Here is a 12,554-nt window from a genome sequence, read left to right on the forward strand (position 1 = left end):
ATTGCTATGAGCTGCTCCTGCTGCTGCTATATGATGAATTGCTATGAGTTGCTCCTGCTGCTGCTATATGATGAATTGCTATGAGCTGCTGCTGGTATATGATGAATTGCAGACTGCTGCTGTTGTATGATGAGTTGCTATGAGCTGCTGCTGCTTCTATATGATGCTTTCAGGTGGTGCTGCTATATGATAATAACCAGCCACTTGGACCACCGAATTTCAATAAATAATTGTTTGTCATTTAAATGTGGGTCATGCGTTCTTTGTTTAAATTAGGCAATGGGATCTCTATGGAAAACATTGAGCAAAGTAGATTGTGCCAAGTAGATGGTATCTTTGTATTTGCATTTTGAGCAAATAGTGATGGTCTGTTTTCCTATCATATTAATTACTGCACTGGGTTCAATTTGTGATGTTTGCAAGTCAAATTAATTTCCATATGGGCAGCAAAATGAAAAATATATAATGCAATCTAGACTTTCCACTGATCATACCAAAGATAAGCTGAGAACGCAATGAAAAGAACTGGTTGGCGTATTACATGGAGCTTATATTCACAGGTGTTTATTTTCTTAGGATAACTCGTAATAACTGTCCCTAAGAAACTTGGCTAATAGAACTGGCATACAAATAACATGTCACGATGATTGCAATGGAGGAGTGACGTACCATAGCACACTGTATGGGCTCACTGTTGCCTCTTTTTTTTTGTGATGTTCCATGAAATTGCCACATACATCTTGTACTTTTTCATTGTGTAACTCTATCTGCAAGTTGACACGGCTAATTTCAGACATCTCTACATGATACTACATTTCATATCCCTTGCGCATATTTAAACCACCAATTAACGATTGTGTGCGTACCATAAACTAGCCATGACTCTGTATGTTGGACTAGCAGGCACTCTAAGGGAGCCTAATGTAGTGCACTGGAATTCCTACATGCCACCTACGATTTTGTGTAATGTACTGCCCCTGTTCCTAAATATATGTCTTTGTAGAGATTCCAGTATGGACCACATACAGATGTATATAGATGCATTTTCGAGTGTAGATTCACTCATTTTGCTCTGTATGTAGCCTATAGTGGAATCTCTAAAAGACTTATATTTAGGAACGGAGGTACGAGGTAGTATCATGTATGACATCTACATATCTAATTTAGCAGCCAGTAGTAGAAATCATTGTCTGCACAAAGGGATTACTGGTCAAAAATCCTAGCAAAGCACGCTGCCAGGCACAGAACAATACAAGAGAGAGAGACGCGCTTACAAGATCATAGCAATGCCTTAGTCCAGGATCTTGGTTGGCCAAGCTGTTAGATCCAGAAGAAACATCGTTGAGGGAGTCCTGGACTAGGGGGTGTCCGGATAGCCGAACTATCATCATCGGCCGGACTCCAAGACTATGAAGATACAAGATTGAAGACTTTGTCCCGTGTCCGGATGGGACTTTCCTTGGCGTGGAAGGCAAGCTTGGCGATACGGATATGTAGATCTCCTACCATTGTAACCGACTCTGTGTAACCCTAGCCCTCTCCGGTGTCTATATAAACCGGATGGCTTTAGTCCGTAGGACGAACAACAATCATACCATAGGATAGCTTCTAGGGTTTAGCCTCCTTGATCTCGTGGTAGATCTACTCTTGTAATACCCACATCATCAATATCAATCAAGCAGGATGTAGGGTTTTACCTCCATCAAGAAGGCCCGAACCTGGGTAAAACATCGTGTCCCTTGTCTCCTGTTACCATCCGCCTAGACGCACAGTTCGGGACCCCCTACCCGAGATCCGCCGGTTTTGACACCGACATTGGTGCTTTCATTGAGAGTTCCTCTATGTCATCACCGATAGGCTCGATGACTTCTTCGATCATCAACAACGACGCAGTCCAGGGTGAGACCTTCCTCCCCGGACAGATCTTCGTATTCGGCGGCTTTGCATTGCGGGCCAATTCGCTTGGCCATCTGGAGCAGATCTGAAGCTACGCCCCGGGCTGTCAGGTCAGGTTTGGAAGTTTGAACTTCATGGCTGACATCCGCGGGGACTTGATCTTCGATGGATTCGAGCCACAGCCGAGCGCGCCGCACTGTCACGACGGGCATGACTTAGCTCTGCAGCCGAACAGTAACCTGGAGGCCGCACATGAGTCCGCTCCGATCTTCAATTCGGAGCCGGCTGCGCAGATCGAGGACGGGTGGCTAGACACCACCTCGGGGGCTGCAACCTCTACAACAATAGAGCCGAACACTGACCTTGTCCCTCATGAAGCTCGTGACTCCGAGGTGCCGGACTCCTCGCCGAACTCCGAACCTCCCGCGCCCCCTCCAATCGAATCCGATTGGGCGCCGGTCATGGAGTTCACCGCTGCGGACATCTTTCAACACTCACCTGTCGGCGACATCTTGAGTTCGCTAAAGTATCCCTCGTTATTAGGAGAGCCCTGGCCGGACTGCGGTCGGGACGGTTGGGATGCGGACGACGAAGAAATTCAAAGCCCACCCACCACCCACTTAGTAGCCACTGTCGACGATCTAACCGACATACTAGACTTCGACTACGAAGACATCGACGGTATGGACGACGATGCCGGAGACGACCAAGAACCAGCACCTACTGGGCACTGGAAAGCCACCTCATCATATGACATATACATGGTGGATATCCCAAAGGATGGGAATGGCGAAGGAACAGCAGAGGATGACCCCTCCAAGAAACAGCCCAAGCGCCGGCGTCAGCGGTGCCGCTCTAAATCCCGCCACAGCAAGAATGGAGATTCCGGCACCGGAGATAATAACACCCCAGAAAGTGCCGAAGACAACCCCCTCCAGCAAGATTCAGCGCAGGAGGACGGAGACGCCAGCCCTCATGAGAAAGCAGCAGACGAAGAAGTAGAGGATTACATGCCTCCCTCCGGAGACGAGGCAAGCCTCGACGACGACGAATTCGTCGTGCCTGAGGATCCCGTCGAACAAGAGCGTTTTAAGCGCAGGCTTATGGCCATGGCAAACAGCCTCAAGAAAAAGCAGCAGCAGCTTAGAGCTGATCAAGATCTGCTAGCCGACAGATGGACTGAAGTCCTTGCGGCGGAAGAGCATGAGCTCGACCGCCCCTCCAAAAGCTACTCTAAACACAAGCTACTCCCCCGATTAGAGGAGGAGACATATGAACCTGCATCACCAGCAGACAATACGGCTGACCGACCACCCCGTGGCCGCGACAGAGAGGCCTCTAGGCCCTCCACCAAAACCGTACCCCGGCATCGCTCGAAAAGCACAAGGCCACAGGGGAATGCTCCGGACTTGCGAGATATATTGGAGGATAAGGGAAGACAATCAAGATCGATCTATGGATCGCGTGGGCGCCCCATGATATGCAATGACAACCGTCGCGCCGGACACAGCAAGTACGGCCGGGCCGAACAAAATATACAAAGGTCTTTTGAACTCCGTCGTGATATCGCCCAATACAGAGGCGCCGCACACCCACTATGCTTCACAGATGAAGTAATGGATCATCAAATCCCCGAAGGGTTTAAACCCGTGAACATTGAATCTTATGATGGCACAACAGACCCTGCAGTTTGGATCGAGGACTATCTCCTTCATATCCACATGGCCCGCGGTGATGATCTCCACGTCATCAAATATCTCCCACTCAAGCTTAAAGGACCAGCCCGGCATTGGCTTAACAGCTTGCCAGCAGAGTCAATTGGGAGCTTTGAAGACCTGGAAGCCGCATTCCTCGATAACTTCCAAGGCACGTACGTGCGACCACCAGACGCTGACGACCTAAGCCATATAATTCAGCAGCCAGACGAATCGGCCAGACAATTCTGGACACGGTTCTTAACCAAGAAAAATCAAATCATCGATTGTCCGGATGCGGAGGCCCTCGTGGCTTTCAAACATAACATCCGCGACGAGTGGCTTGCCGGCACCTGGGACAGGAAAAGCCGAAATCCATGGCAGCCCTCACATCACTCATGACCCGCTTCTGCGCGGGTGAGGACAGCTGGCTAGCATGCAACAACAACCTCTGTAAAAATTCTGGCAGTCCGGATATCAAGGACCGCAATGGCAGGCCGCGTCGCAACAAAAACAAACGCCGCATTAACGGCGACAATAGTGAGGATACGGTAGTCAATGCCGGATTCAGAGGCTCTAAGCCCGGTCAACGGAAAAAGCCATTCAAAAAAACTACTCCGGGTCCATCCAATTTGGACCGAATACTCGACCGCTCATGCCAGATACACGGCACCCCCGAAAAGCCAGCTAACCACACCAATAGGGACTGTTGGGTATTCAAGTAGGCAGGCAAGTTAATTGCCGAAAACAATGACAAGGGGCTGCATAGCGACGACGAGGAAAGACCCGACCGCCGAACAATAGAGGACAGAAGGGTTTCCCACCACAAGTGCGGACGGTGAACATGATATACGCAACCCACATACCCAGAAGGGAGTGGAAGCGTGCACTCAGGGATGTATACGCGATGGAGCCAGTTGCCCCGAAGTTCAATCCATGGTCCTCCCGTCTAATCACTTTTGACCGAAGGGACCACCCCACCAGCATCCGCCACGGCGGATTCGCCGCATTGGTTTTAGACCCAATCGTGGATGGATTTCACCTCACCAGAGTCCTGATGGACGGCGGCAGCAGCCTGAACCTGCTTTATTAGGATACAGTGCGCAAAATGGGCATAGACCCCTCAAGGATTAAACCTACAAAGACGACCTTTAAAGGCGTCATACCATGTGTAGAGGCCAATTGTACATGCTCAGTTACACTGGAAGTGGTATTCGGATCCCCGGATAACTTCCGAAGCGAAGAGTTAATCTTCGACATAGTTCCGTTCCGCAGCGGCTATCATGCTCTGCTCGGACGCACCGCGTTTGCAAAGTTCAACGCGGTACCGTACTACGCATACCTTAAGATCAAGATGCCAGGCCCTCGAGGAGTCATCACGATCAACGGAAACACTAAACGCTCTCTTCGAACGGAGGAACATATAGCGGCTCTCGCGGCAGAAGTACAGTGCAGCCTCTTAAGGCAATTCTCGAGTTCGGCCGTTAAGCGACCGGACACGGCTAAACGCGCCTGGAGTAACCTACAACAAGACCCCCTGGCACGTCCCGAGCACACGTAGCAATGCGGCCCTAACCCCAGCCCCTGCAAAATTTCAAGACGGGTCCTTCGCATACATCATTACGCTCTGAAGATATCATGGGCATAGGGGGAGGGGCACGACCACGATAGGCCCATAATGCGGCTTAACCACACCAGGGGCTCTCAAGTGTGTCGTCCTTTTTTCTTTTCTTTATTTTTTACCCACAGGACCCCGTTCATCAGAGGCTCTGTCCGGCAGTAGACCTGCCGAACTCACGATGCAACAGCCAGGGAAGGAGAAAGGCTACGATGAATATCCAGGTGGTCTCCATTACGAGCATTAAATCTGTTTTATACACCATTCTGTAGCCTACCCCTGGAGGGGACATGTTTAATAGTCCCATCCCTTTCTTATTGCACCATTTGTATCGTTCTGCATTCACAATAGTATTTCTTGAATAAACAATGCACCTTTTTGCTTACAATTGCATTCCTTTATTATACATATGTTCATTTATGACATGTTGCATCCGTACACTTTGGTACGGCTAAATACACCAGGGGCTTATGTTTCCCGCATCATGGTGCGATAAGTCCAAACACTTTCACAAGTGCGGCACCCCGAACTTATAGCATTATATGCATCGGCTCCGAATCATGTCTTGGGTCAATTGTTGGGTTTGCCAGGCTCCCATGTTTTGGTACCTTATGTTCCGTTGTATCGGCTAAGGTAGCACTGGGAGAACCACTGCGATTGCGCCCCAGTTGAGCTGGGCGAGCGCCTCAGTGGAGAAAGCTAAAACTGACCGTCATGATGAGGCAAGAGCCGGTCGCTGTTCGAGAGGTTTTTTCGAGTCCCTAAAGACTTATGCCGCTTAGAGCGAGGAACCGGCTTTGTCCGGCCCAGGCGTGGATAGCGCCCCAAATTCGGCCTTCCGAACACTAGGGGCTTCACCGAAATTTAAAATTATAGAATTCTATGGCTAAGTGAGAGTGTTCAAGCATTATAAGTCCGGTTGCCTTGTTCGTTGTGTTGAGCGCCTCCCTAGATGGACCCAAAAATGGGAACAAGAGTGCTCAAATTTATCCCGAACACCCCAGCACTCGTGGCATGGGGGCCGAAGCCGACGACTTGCCATCTCTCAGATTTGATAAATGGCCGCACAGAAGGTAATATTTTAAATTAACAAGCGTTGCTTAGCGCATATGAACAAAGTTTTCAGTGCACAGGATAACAAAATGCGAGTCTACTCAAATATTACATCTTTGGAGCACTCACCCGCAATAGTGCGGGCACCCTTCAGAACAGTCTTATAATACATCTCGGGAGTACGATACTCCTTGCCCAGCGGTGGCGCGTCCGTCACAAGCTTCTCAGCATCCATCTTGCCCCAATGCACCTTTGCGCGTGCAAGGGCCCGACGGGCACCTTCAATACAGGCAGAGTGCTTGATGACTTCAACCCATGGACACGCATCCACCAGCCGCCACACCAGGCCAAAGTAGCTCCCAAGCACGGCCTCCTTAGGCCACAGCCGAACTATGAGGCCACTCATGGCCTGTTCGGCCACCTTGTGGAGCTCGACCAGCTGCTTCAGCTGGTCGCTAAGGGGCACCGGATGTCTGGCCTCAGCATACTGAGACCAGAAGACCTTCTCTATCGAGCTCCCCTCCTCGGCCCGGTAGAAAGCGGCAGCATCAGACACGCTGCAAGGAAGATCTGTGAACGCTCCTCGAGAGCTCCGAATTCGGGTAAGTGATAGGTAATTCACACTCACATGCTTACTTTGCATGAAAAATGCCTTACCCGCTGCTATTTTCTTCAACGCCTCGATTTCTTGGAGGGCCTTGTAGGCTTCGGCCTTAGCGGCTTTGGCACTCTCAAGAGCCGATGCAAGCTCAGACTCTCGAGTCTTCGAGTCACGCTCCAGGCTCTCATGTTTTTCCACGAGATCCTGGAGCTCTTGCTGTACCTCCGCCACCCGCGCCTCCTGCTTCTCTTGCTCGGTCCGCTCCGCGGCCGCATTACGTTCGGCCGCGGACACCGCCTCCTTCAGGGTCGCCACCTCGGTCGTGGCACCTGCAATACCATGTTATCCTTGTCTATTTTCTTGCAACCAAATCCTTTTCTGTAAGGTACAATCTTAAATACGGTGTTATTCACCTTCCTTGTCCTCGATCTGCTTCTTGGCACGGTCGAGCTCGTTCTCGGACTGCTCGAGGCTTTGCTTTAAAGTATTGACCTCCGCAGTCAGTGCGGCAGAGGTCAGCAGCACAACCTGCAACCCCATATTGACATATTTCATAACTCCTGCGTATATCTTTTTTGATCCTCAGTCCGGCTTTTCTTTTTGAATACCGAACCGAGCATCAGGGGCTACTGTCTATGTGGTACTATTCTACATATATCAAAATTCTTACCTCAAAGCCTGTTAGAAGGCTGCTGCAGACTTCGGTCAGCCCGCTCTTGACGAGCTGAACCTTCTGAATCACCGCACTCATGAAGGTGCGGTGTTCCTCTTCGATGGAGGCGCCGTTGAGCGCCTCCAGCAAGCTAGCCGGCGCCTCCGGTTGGACGAAGGCCGCTGGCGTCGCGGTCTTGCCCTTCTTACGAAGGGACCGCCCGTCGGACTCCGGAGCCACTTCAGGTTCCGGTGCGGAGTCCGGCGCAAAGTCCAGGAGGTTGCCCTGCAGCACCTCCGGGGCCTCCCCCTCCTGGCGGGTCCCTTCCCGGGATCCCACCTCGGCATCGTCCGCATCACGGGGGGTGGAGGCGGTCAGAAGGGAATCCATATCCGACGAACCCAAGGACCCGCTCGACGAAGCGGGAAAATCATCCTTGGGCGGACTGCAGGGTTGTATGCGGCATTAGAAAGACACTATGTGGCGAAAAGAAAAACCATGAAGTTATTCGGGAGTCTAGATACCTACGATCTCGCCAGGGGCTTGGCCCTTGGAGGCCAATTCTCGTCGTCATCACTGGCGTTGGCGCAGCAGTCCGGGGGAAGAGTCTTTCCCTTCTTGGACCCTTCGCCCCCCCTTGTTGGGGAAGCCTTCCTTTTCTTCCCTCCCCCCGCTGGGGGAGAGGCCTTCTTCTCCTCCTCCTCGCCTTTGTGGGAGGAGTCTGCCTCGGAGTCATCGTCCGATGACACCTGAAAATGGGAACTCTTCCGAGTGCACGTGGCCTTCTTCTTGGCCTTCTTCTCCGGCACCACATGGGGTGTCGGAGCCAGCAGCCCCGTTAAGCGGGCGTCCGCTGGGCCCTCTGGCAATGGGGCTGGACAGATAGTCTGTTCAGCCTTCTTCAACCAGTCCTGATAGAGGAGAGGTAGTTTAGATCCTGCATAGAGTCAAACTATGGAAAACAAGTGTCTCGTAAAGGGAAAAATCGCTTACCTCGCTAGCCGGATGCTGCGAGCTGAATCCGCGATCTTCGGTAGCGGATGCGGGGGCCTCGGCACCTTTAAACAGCACCCTCCAGACATCTTCGTACGTAGTGTCGAAGAGCCCGCTCAAAGTCTGGTGCTGCGCCGAATCGAACTCCCACATACTGAAGCCCCGTCGTTGGCACGGGAGAATCCGACGGATAAGCATGACCTGGACTACGTTGACAAGCTTGAGCTTCTTGTTCACTAGCTTTTTGATGCAGGCTTGGAGTCCGGTCAGCTCCTCCGAATCACCCCATGTCCGGCCGCTCTCTTTCCAGGAGGTGAGCTGTATGGGGATGCCAGATCTGAATTCGGGGGCCGCTGCCCATTCAGGGTCACGCGGCTCGGTGATATAGAACCACCCCGATTGCCACCCCTTAATGGTTTCCACGAAAGTGCCCTCAAGCCAAGTAACATTGGGCATCTTGCCCACCATGGTGCCTCCGCACTCCGCTTGGCTGCCCTTTACCACCTTCGGCTTCATACTGAAGGTCTTGAGCCACAAGCCAAAGTGGGGCTGGATGCAGAGGAAAGCCTCACACATGATGATAAACGCCGAGATATTGAGGATAAAATTCGGGGCCAGATCATGGAAATCCAGGACGTAGTAGAACATGAGCCCCGGACAAAGGGATGGAGTGGGAAGCCCAGTCCGCGGAGGAAATGGGGAAGAAATACTACCCTCTCGTGGGGTCTGGGGGTGGGGATGAGCTCTCCCTCGTCGGGGAGCCGGTGCGCGATGTTGCTGGACAGATATCCGGCGCTGCGCAGCTTCTGGATGTGCCCCTCCGTAACGGAGGAGGCCATCCACTTGCCTCCCGCTCCGGACATAGTTGGACAAGGTTGAGGTGAGATGTGCGGACTTGGGCACTGGAGCTCGAGTTCGCGGAGATGGATAAGCCAAGGAGGAAGAAGGTGCGGGTAAAAGGGTTGGATCTTTATCCCCTTATATGGGCAGACTGAAACATGCGTCCCCACCGGCCTGATAAAGCTCGCTTATCTCCCAAGCGCCGCAATCAATGGCGCGGTTGGGTTAGCCACGTCCGTATTGATGGGAATCCCGGAATAAGGGGAACCCGATCTCTGCTTCGACAAGACGTGCCAAGGAAACCGCTTCGCTAAACACGCTGAGGTGGTACAATAGAAACGGTTCGAGTAAAGGCTTGGTAGTGGTGTGACGTCACACCACGAAATACGTCAGCAGATTGAACTTGTGTAAATATTATTCTCTCTACGGTGGTATGTGGAATTTATTTTGCAGAGCCAGACACTATCCTGGTATTCACAATCTTCTATAAATTATTCGGAGAAGGAACCCGCCTTGCAATGCCGAAGACAACATGCACGCCGGACTCGTCGTCATTGAAGCCTGGTTCAGGGGCTACTGAGGGAGTCCTGGACTAGGGGGTGTCCGGATAGCCGAACTATCATCATCGGCCGGACTCCAAGACTATGAAGATACAAGATTGAAGACTTCGTCCCGGGTCCGGATGGGACTTTCCTTGGCGTGGAAGGCAAGCTTGGCGATACAGATATGTAGATCTCCTACCATTGTAACCGACTCTGTGTAACCCTAGCCCTCTCCGGTGTCTATATAAACCGGATGGCTTTAGTCCGTAGGACGAACAACAATCATACCATAGGCTAGCTTCTACGGTTTAGCCTCCTTGATCTCGTGGTAGATCTACTCTTGTAATACCCGCATCATCAATATCAATCAAGCAGGACGTAGGGTTTTACCTCCATCAAGAGGGCCCGAACCTGGGTAAAACATCGTGTCCCTTGTCTCCTGTTGCCATCCGCCTAGACGCATAGTTCGGGACCCCCTACCCGAGATCCGACAGTTTTGACACCAACAATCGTCCTTGTAGTTTTTGCCAGCTGCACAACAGGTAACAGCGACCGGTTAGTATATTTGAAGTGCATCGGGCAGGTGATGTTGGACGGGTTTAAAGGTGACAAGTACCTAGGCCATGGTGGGTGCTTGGCATCTCTCCAGACGGTGGGAATCAGGTTAGAAACGTCGAGGGTGATGACACTGCGCTGGCTGTCGGGGTCCGGTAAGGAGATCTAGAACCGTCGAGTAGGGTGTTTGTGGAGCGGCTCCGATAGGGTGGACTATGGTGTGGGCGAAGCGCATCTGTGCCGTGGACGAGGGCGTAGGTGAAGCTGCTCCAGTGGTTGGGTTAAGTACGATGTCGACGACGTGGATCTGCGGCCGTGGACGGGGCGTCAGAAGCTGCTCCAGTGGTTGGGTTAAGGATGGTGTCAGACGATGCAGATCTGTGGCCATGGACGGGGCGTCAGAAGCTATTCCGGTGGTTGGGTTAAGGCTGGTGTCGATGATGCGGATCTGCGGTCGTGGACGGGGCGTCAGAAGCTGCTCCGGTAGGTTGGATGAGGGTGCGAGGAAGCAGATCTGAGGCTGTGGACTTGTGAGTTGGCAAAGCGGCCCCGGTAGGGTTGAGAATGGTTAGGCGAAGCTACTCCGGTAGGGTTGACGATGGTGTCGGTGAAGCGGCTCCGGTAGGGTTGAGGAAGGTGTCGGCGAAGCGGCTCCGGTAGGGTCTAGGAAGGTGTCGGCGAAGAGGATCAGAGGCCGTCGACGGGGGCGTCGGTGGGGCGGGTCCGGGGTGTGTGGACGAAGCGTCTCCGGTGGGGAGTATGAATGAGCCGCTGCAGATGCGCGGCGGTTGACGAGAGTACCGGCAAAGCAGATCCGGCGCCGTGGACAAGGCCGGCACTGGATGGGCTATGGTATAGTGCTGGATGAGCAGTCTACTTGTTTCTAGGGGAGGTGGGAGGGGTAGATGCAGCCGCAGAAGCAGATCCGGCGAGGTGGACGCTGCTGGCAGTGAATGGGCTATGGTACGCCGGTGGATGAGCAGTCTAGGGTTTCGAGAGGGAAGGGGAGAAAGGGCGATGAAGTACGGACGGTGTGATGTAAGATGCTCTGGTGCTGTGGAGTTAGTCATTTTTGCGGGAGAGGGAGAGGAAATGGGGGTGCCGTGTAGTCGTGGGAACCGGAAGTTACCAACGCAGCCCTGACCTATCATGTAGATGAGGGCGGTATTGTAACTGTTGGTCTCCGTGCACCAAGGACAAAAGGGGGATTTCGCATGCTAAAGACTAAGGTGGCGGAAATTTTAGAAGGAGGCGGGAGATTTTGCCGCCCGCGGGATTGTTCGTACCCAATTTCAACTAATTTTGGATCGTGCTAGCGGGAAGGTCATGCTAGACTGTGTACACGGGGCACGCGTCAGTAGTTAATAACTGGTGTGAAGTCTGCCCCAGAAAAAAAGACAATAACTCGGGATGATGCGCCGATAACTTGGACGTTCACACGGGCGTGGCCAATCGTACGAGTGTAGTGGCGCGTCTCAAAAAAAGGGATCAAACGCTCAGCCTATGTATTTCTTGTGTAAATAGATAATTTAGTGCCATTGGTTATTTACTTTAAACATAATGCATTGACCTGTTAGTGTAGAGGTGCACAAAAAGAAATGGATATTGTAGTTAGCTACTTAAAAGTGTTACCTCATATGATTACATAGCCTCCATTTCATAAATTGCGTACTCGTTGAATTCATATATGAATATTACATATATTACTTCAAAATAGAAACTTAAATCATCCAAAACTAATGAATTTGAATGCAAGAGTAACAATGGTGCATGTGCATGATAGCTACATTTGTTGTTTGAAGAAACATCACTATAACTTTGGCATGCACAACTCAAAAGGTTTATTTAAATAGAAAAAATGTGATATGTGAGTGTCCAATCTTTACAGCGTTGAATCGATATTGTACCTTTGGCCACGATACAAAGTAGATATTGACTTATGTTCAAGCGATGCACGTCCACGATCGCTAGATAGTGATACGTGAATGAATTGTGCAATCTCTCTCACATGCATACATATCTCATTTCCCTGTGGGCATTGGAATCACACACGCGCACTTCATGTATTTCTCTCCCTCCGTCAGGGTTAAATTCGTCTTTCTACCCCGTC

This window comes from Triticum dicoccoides, chromosome 7B (genome assembly GCF_002162155.2).
Source record: "Triticum dicoccoides isolate Atlit2015 ecotype Zavitan chromosome 7B, WEW_v2.0, whole genome shotgun sequence".
In the NCBI taxonomy this organism is placed as follows: Eukaryota; Viridiplantae; Streptophyta; class Magnoliopsida; order Poales; family Poaceae; genus Triticum; species Triticum dicoccoides.